The following is a 7,946-nucleotide window of genomic DNA, read 5'->3' on the forward strand; positions in this document are numbered from 1 at the left end:
AAAGTCTTATGACTAAATCATAGGTTCTAGAGAAAGAAAGAGAGAACTCATAAAAATGAGGTCAACAACCGTTACTGTGGAGTGTTTGAATTGCTCGGAAGTAGCACGAATGGACTCAATGTGTGATATAATATATAATGTGATAGCTAGAAAATCTTTAGATACGAATCACGATGACCCATGCAAGCCATAATTAGTCTACAATTCATCCAACAAATAATAAAAAATATTCGTGACATCTGAAACATGTTGTGAAATTTGCTATGATGACTTTTGAGTAGCTTGCCAACCGACTTGTGACCCACAGATGACGAGGGCACATAAGTTGTCTTACACAAACGTCTTTTATTATACTCAGTAATGAGCAACTATCTCTAAAATTTGTTATCATAATTGTTGTTTGTTGAACTATCTCTAAAATTTCCTTTTTATCTGTTAGATCCATCTGGCAATTCTATGCATTTTAGAATATATAAATAGATCAAGTGATACTGTAAGTGAAAAAAAATTTGAAAATATGCATAATGAAATAGTGCAACTAGTGCAAAACGCATACTAAAATGTCAAATAAACTTGATACAACACAAAGTTCAGCATGAAAGTGTAAATGATTACAAATCAAAATCCCAAATGGTTATATCAGAGAAGGAATCCTCTATTCAGGCACTAGGGTGAAAAAGTCTCCCAGTTATTTTGATCTTATAGAAGTTTTATAGCAAATAAATAAAGGGGTGTGTCATAAAATATCTCCATAATGTCCAACAACTTCACAACATCTGTTATTATCGGGTATCTCTGTAGAGTTGTGCAAGCACCAGATGTGGCACCGGTGCAGGTAGTAACGAGTTGTGGACAAACGAAATGCATCACAGTCGTACCCCTCAAATCCTTCAATGCAAAACCCCCAAGCCGACAAACCTATGAATTTGAAGAGCATGGCACGAAATCACCACCTAACAAAAATAGCAAAAACAAACCATCATTACATAATTCATTTGTAAATACATATCCAACATTTCCCCAAGATATGCTAAAAAATGTCACAACATTAATTTCATTCTACCTCCTTTTCTTGAAAATGTTTTTTATAAAGACAAGTATATGCAGTGTAGGTTATTTTTAAAAAAATATCCATAAAAAATTGTCGTGAGCCAATACAAATTGAAAGTTTAGATGTTAGATTTGTTAGTAATTTCATTTCACATTCTCTTCTTCAATGTGAAAATATTTTTTATGGAGATAATTATGTGCACTGATGATTTTTTTTAAAATATATCCATCAAATTTGGGGCAAAAATAAGATATTCAAATTAGGACTGGTCAATTGCCAAAACAATGCCCCATATACACTCTCATAGCTCAATGAGATAAATTAATCGAAGAAGCCTCTATCCAAGATCACCAATTTTATCATTCAAGTTTTAAGATCAAGTTGTATCTATGGCAATCAGTCGTATATGTAAACTAAGGTCATGTCGTATCTGTGACAAGTATTAGTTGTCAATTAGAGAATTGACAGTTGATGACCAGTTGAGCCCTTTGATATTTATTTTCTAGCATTGCTCTACATAACATTTCAACTACAAAATGCAATCACATGCCCAAAATTTTAAATTTGGATCGGCTCAAAATAATTTTAGATGGATAATTTTTAAAAATAACCCTCACTGTCCATAAAAATCTTTTCCAAGTTGAAAAAGAGGATGTGAAAAAAAATTACCGACTGATCTAACATCTAAACTTTAATGTTGCATTAACTCACAACTTGGGGTGTAAGTGAGTCAAGCCGATTTGTGAGCTGGTTTGAGCTTGACTTGATAAGCTTCTCTTGAACTGAGCTCGATGAGCTGACAAGCCAAGCTCAGGCTAGCCCCGCCTCGACTAGTGGGTCGTGAACTGGCCCAATTAAAAAATTATTTATTTAAAATATACTCAATATATATTAAATTTTAAAACTTTATCATAAAGGTATTAAAATTATTCAATTTTTTTTTATTAGATGATTTCTTATTATTTATCTCTTAATTATTCATTCTATTTGTCATCTTATTATAAAGCTAGCATAAATTAATATAATTTTCTCTCTTTTATAATAAACAAGCCGGCTCATGAGTTAGCTTGAACTCATAGACTTAATCTCGAGCTGAATCTTGAACTCGATAATATTAATCAAGATCAAGCTCATGTCGAGAGTGGCTTGAGATCGACTTGCCTCGTTTACATCCCTACTCATTCTAATTTTTTATAGATATATTTTTAAAACAACCAACACTACACATAGCTATCTCCATAAAAAGTATTTTTAGATTGGAGATGATGAGGCCAAATGAAATTACTTGGTGATTTAACATCTAAAATTTCATGTTTGCATTTGCTTAGAACAAATTCTAATGGATATTTTTTGAAAATAATCATCCTCTATAGAAACAAATTTTTTAGATTGAAGAGGAGGAGGCGAATTGAAATTATTGACTGATCTAACAACCAAACATTCATATTTGCATTGGCTCACGGTAATTTCTGATGGTTGTCTTTTAAAAAACAACCAACAGTGCACACAATTGTCTCTATATAAAGTGTTTTTTAGACTGAAGAGAAGGAGGTGAAATGAAATTACTTCTAATCTAACATCTAAGCTTTCATAATTGCATTTGTCCAAAACAAATTCTAATATATATATTTTAAAAATAGCCATCAATGCACATAAATGTCTCCATAAAAATATTTTTTTCAAATTGAATAAGAGCATGTGAAATGAAATTACTGAGTGATCTAACATAAAAACTTTCGTATTTGCATTGGATCACAACAATTTCTGATGAATATTTTTAAGAACAACTCACAACTCACATAACTTTCTTCTTAAAAATACTTTCAGATTTAAGAGAAGGTGAAATGAAAATACCGACTAATCTAACATCTAAACTTTTAAATTTGCATTTACCCAAAACATATTCTGACAGATGTATTTTAAAAACAATTCACAATGCACATAATTGTCTTCATAAAAAAACTTTTCTCAGATTGTAGAAGATGAAAGTTAAATGAAAATACTAACTCATCTAACATCTAAAATTTCAAATTTGCATTAGTTCAAATTAATTTAAGATGAATATGTTCTAAAAACAACCCACATTGTATATAATTGTCTCTGTAAAAATCATTTTTTGAATTGAAGAAGAGGATGTGAAACGAAATTACTGATTGACGTAACATCTATACTTTTACAAGTACATTGGCTCGCTAAAATTTCTGATAGATATTTTTTAAAAACAACCAATAATGCACATTATTGCCTCCATAAAAAGCATTTCAGATTGAAGAGGAGGAGGTGAAATGAAATTACCGACTGCTCTAACACCTAAACTTTCAAACTCGCATCACCTCACAACAAATTCAGCTGGATATATTTTAAAAACAATACACAATGCACAATTGTCTCCATAATTTTTTTTTTTTTCAGATTCAAGAAGAGGTAAATAAAACAACCAATGCATGGGTGGAATGTTACCACCAAAACAACAAAACAAATAAAGCACCAAAACAATGGAAATGGACATACCACCTCAATCACCAAAGCATCAAACCATCAACATGTAAACTGAGAAGAAGATAGGGAAGAGAAGGTCCAATGCAAACCATCAAACGTCAACAACAGATAATAGAAAGATATGATTTACATATAGAGAGAGACAACGACACGCGATGGCAACGAAAATGAATGGAGAGAAGGAGAACTGGGAGTTAACCTAGAACCACAACAACAAAAGAATGGATGGGAGAAGCCGAAGCGAAATGAGGTGTATTTGAGGGGACATATGAGAGAAATAGAGAAAATATAAAGGGGTGGCATTGACATTATAAACACATAACATGGATGAAACCGAGGAACTTGTCCAGCTTCCGCCGTTCCACAAACGATCAGCTTCGAAAACAGCAGAAACGACACTCCCAAACGACCCCTAACAGTATTTTGAAAATGATAAGCAGCGAAAACGGCGCCCCAAACCCACCCTAAGTTGCAAATGAATGAGCCATATTCCATTTGAACTAAAATTTTCATTTTCACACTAAATTTTTTATTTTTGCCTACTTCTTGTTCATTAATGTTTTGTATTTGATTTGATTTAATTTAGTTTAGTTTTAGTTAGTTCAAATTAATTCTCTTTTGAATGTTTTATTGATTCATTTGATTAATTACAATAAAAAAATATAAAATTTTTAAAATTATACATATAACCTTTATTTTAATAGCTATTTAAAATGAAAATATTCAAAGGATTGATAAACTAGTTTAATGGCCAAAGTTGCCAACTTCTAGTATGTCTAAAATTCAAAACATGGTCTATAGTTACTTCACTCTTAATAATTTAATCCTACTGAAAGTAACATTGATTTACTTTAATTCAAAGATGTTAAGCTATGCTCTTGATAAGTTTTGAACTATTATTTCTGAGTGCATGATATGTGGCCACTGGGACTTAGATTAAGGCATTTTTAATATTATTGGATTAATATATTTATTTATCTATGATATGTGTCCACTAAAAATTTTAGGTTAATAAATGTGACTAGATTAAGCTCAAATTTTTATTTAAATTTGATTATTTCATATTTGTCTTGATGTAAAATTATTACGACAATATTCAATTTCAAATTTTGACGACTGATATAGCTAGTTAGACTTGATTTCAGCCGCTAAAATAAGAAAAAATATTACATCAGGGTTCCGCACGTAGAGTTACTTGTGGAGTCCAATGAAATCACGCCACACGTGAAGGTGAGAGAAAAAAATCGGCTCGGTAAGGGGAATATTGCGCTCGTGTTATTCAGGTGTTATTGCATGTTATTCATGTGTTATTGTGTTCTGGGAATATTCATGGTGTTATAATAACACAATAACACATCAATAACACTTGAATAACACACAATAGCACATGAATAACAAGGGAGGAATATTCGTCTGTGTTATCAGATCGATTTTTTTTTCTCACCTTCACGTGTGGCGTGATTTCATTAGACTCCGCACGTATCTCTATGTGCGGAGTCCTAATATAATATTTTTTCCTAAAATAGCCGGCCTGGCAATATGATCATTTTAAAATATCATCCATGTGTTGCTCGCTTTATATCTTATAACAAATGAAATAGAACTATTATAATTTTCTTAGAATATTTTCTATACCGTTGTCCTGTTGAGAATATAGTTTATAGGATTGCTTATGAAATTTTTTGCATGCGATATGATCCAGCTTGAATTTGACTTAGTTGAAAAAATAAATGCAATATAAAATACATACAGTATTAAAATAACTTATTATATTTGAAATATTTTAGATTTTTTTTATTATGCATAAAATAAATGTACGACTTTATATTTACTTGTTTGATTTGAAATAAATAAATAAATTTAATAGAAAATAAAATCGTTAAGGTCAGCGATGAGGACAATTGGAGGCGGCGGCAGTGGCAGGCAGCTAACAATGCTAGCTGTGGCGAACGACAACGATAGTGATCGGCGACGGACGTCGGTGGTAACCATGGTGGTCACAGGTGACAATTTGCAGTAGATGAAGGGTATGGTACGATGATGATCGGTGGTGGACAACTACGATGATTTGCATCAATAGTGGCCTACTGCAGTGGCGATCAGTATAATTTTATGCAAATCAACTTATTTAGAATTCGCTCAAATCCAACGAACTCTGAATACATAAAATGAACTAGAAGAATGTGAATTCAAAAGATATTGAAATTTTACACTAGATTTATTTTTTTATGACAAAATTTTTAAATATTTTAATGCCCTGCTACAAAAAGAATGCAATGCACTCATTTTGTTGTTGGTAGAATAGCACTTGTCATTTGTCCATATCTGTTGAATCCTAAGTTGTCTTTTGTGAACACACCTCGAGGGTTAGAGCCAGGAGAGGGAGGGAGGGAGGGAGGGAGGGAGGGAAATTAGGCAAATCCCCGTAGAGGAACCAATAAAGGTGGCACTTTATTCATCTTTTTGTCTCATACTTATAATCTTATTTGTACAATTACAAAAATGAGGGATTATGAATATCACCTTTAATACGATTATTTATGTTGATTTTATACCAAATATAGATTACAATTTGAATCTGAATACGGTGGTAACCAACTAGTTGATGTGTTTTAGTTCGGTCGGTTGAGGCGACCAGTCGGATAACAGTTGCTCCTGCTGAAACCGGTCGGTCATCTAGCTATGATCGAGCGGCCTTGTAAGGGGTTTTAGGTGATTGGGACTGCATGTGTGGTCCGCCGATTGAATCCCTTATCATAGTATGTTTGTTGATTTCAACCAGACGGTCAGTTGTTGAATGAACAGTTCAGATCATGATTTTTTTATGTGACGCCTCGATCATCCGGTCACTTATGTAGACCGCTCGATTGCTTTGAAATTCATGTTGGTAGTTCTAGTGTATACATATTATTTCCTCGAATTTTCCTACTCCTTGAAAGTGATAGCTACGATAAGAACAACAAAACTATTTAATAATTAGTGGCAATAAAATCAAGAAAATAAATTCGATAATCAACTTCATGTTGGATTTTATGCCTAACGTGCAGAGTCATAGGCTTGGCAAAACATATGTTGCTATTATTTTTTCCAAGTTAACCTAATTGCATCATGGTTGATGGTTCGAGCCGAATCATCGTGGACTGCAAAATTTTGGCCAAGGAGGGATACGTGCCCTCGGTCTTTGTAAGGAAAGATAAGGTTAAGAAATTAAAATGGTTGAGGATCAAATCTTCATTGGCTGATCAAGTCGACTCATCTGGGGATTTCGATGGGTGAATGCCAAAAGTCTCTTGTCAGGAGGCCGCGATCCCTAAGTCTGGCATGGGTGACAATATCGAGAGCTAAGACGATCAAAATAGAGTTGATCGGAGGAGCGATCATCATCTCTCCTCAACTGCTACTATAGGAAGGTGGAGATACCTCGGTGCAAGAGGGAGAAAAGCCTTTTAAGACATTTCTTCTATAGATTGATTTATGGGTATATAAAACCTTTCTTAACTATTGATGGTTCTCAATAATTTTTAGTATTATTCCAATGCAGATGAATCAGTCAGGTCAGAAGATAGCTAGGTCGGTGGCCGTCAAAGGACGTTATAGAGTCTGCTCTCACTGTAGTAGTCGGTCTGCAGACCAAATATATGAAGCTTCTACCAGCAATCACTTCGGAAGGGTGTCAGTCCCTCGACCTTTTGTCCGCCACCAGTTTTGAATAGAAGCTAACAGAGTGGCGACCATCTTCCTCTGAAGCCATGGAGAAGTAGACAGGGGAGCCGGGCCCTTGACTGTGATGGTTGGTTCTTTGGAGGAAGCGGCCAGAGGTCTAGTCACAGATTTTTTACAGGAGTTATTAGCCCATCTAGTGACAATGGGCTCAAATGTATCACCCCTACAGGTGGAGGTCGTCACCGTACAAAGTGGGCTGACAGAGATGCTGTGCGAGCTTGGAGAGCTTCATGAGTTGAATGATCTGGGAAAACTCAAATGAAAAGCTGACTGAATCAATCAAATTAGGTTAGGCAGACAAATGGTCCTTAAAAGGCTAACTTAGAAGGGTATGTCCTGACTGAGGCCTTGAATGACCCGTTCATAAAACACTTTGTTCTAGACATATAATAATGCTATTTGAAAATGAAACAACATTCGAATAAATTGAAAATATGTTTAGTGTGACAATTATAATTATATAACACCTCGTTTTACACGTTTGTCTTAAAAATAAAGCAAGAGGCTACTTCTTTTTATTCTTTGTCTTGGTTTCTTTTTCTGTGCTTCTTATCTTTCTTTCCTTTTGTCTTCTAGTCGTCTTTTGTTCTGTGAAATAAATCTGAAACATTCCTCAACTCTCTTTGGATCCGTTAAAGATGTTGATCCTTTGTTTTTTATGGAGAACAAGGAA

The sequence above is a fragment of the Phalaenopsis equestris genome, unplaced genomic scaffold, assembly GCF_001263595.1.
Source record: "Phalaenopsis equestris unplaced genomic scaffold, ASM126359v1 Scaffold000107, whole genome shotgun sequence".
In the NCBI taxonomy this organism is placed as follows: Eukaryota; Viridiplantae; Streptophyta; class Magnoliopsida; order Asparagales; family Orchidaceae; genus Phalaenopsis; species Phalaenopsis equestris.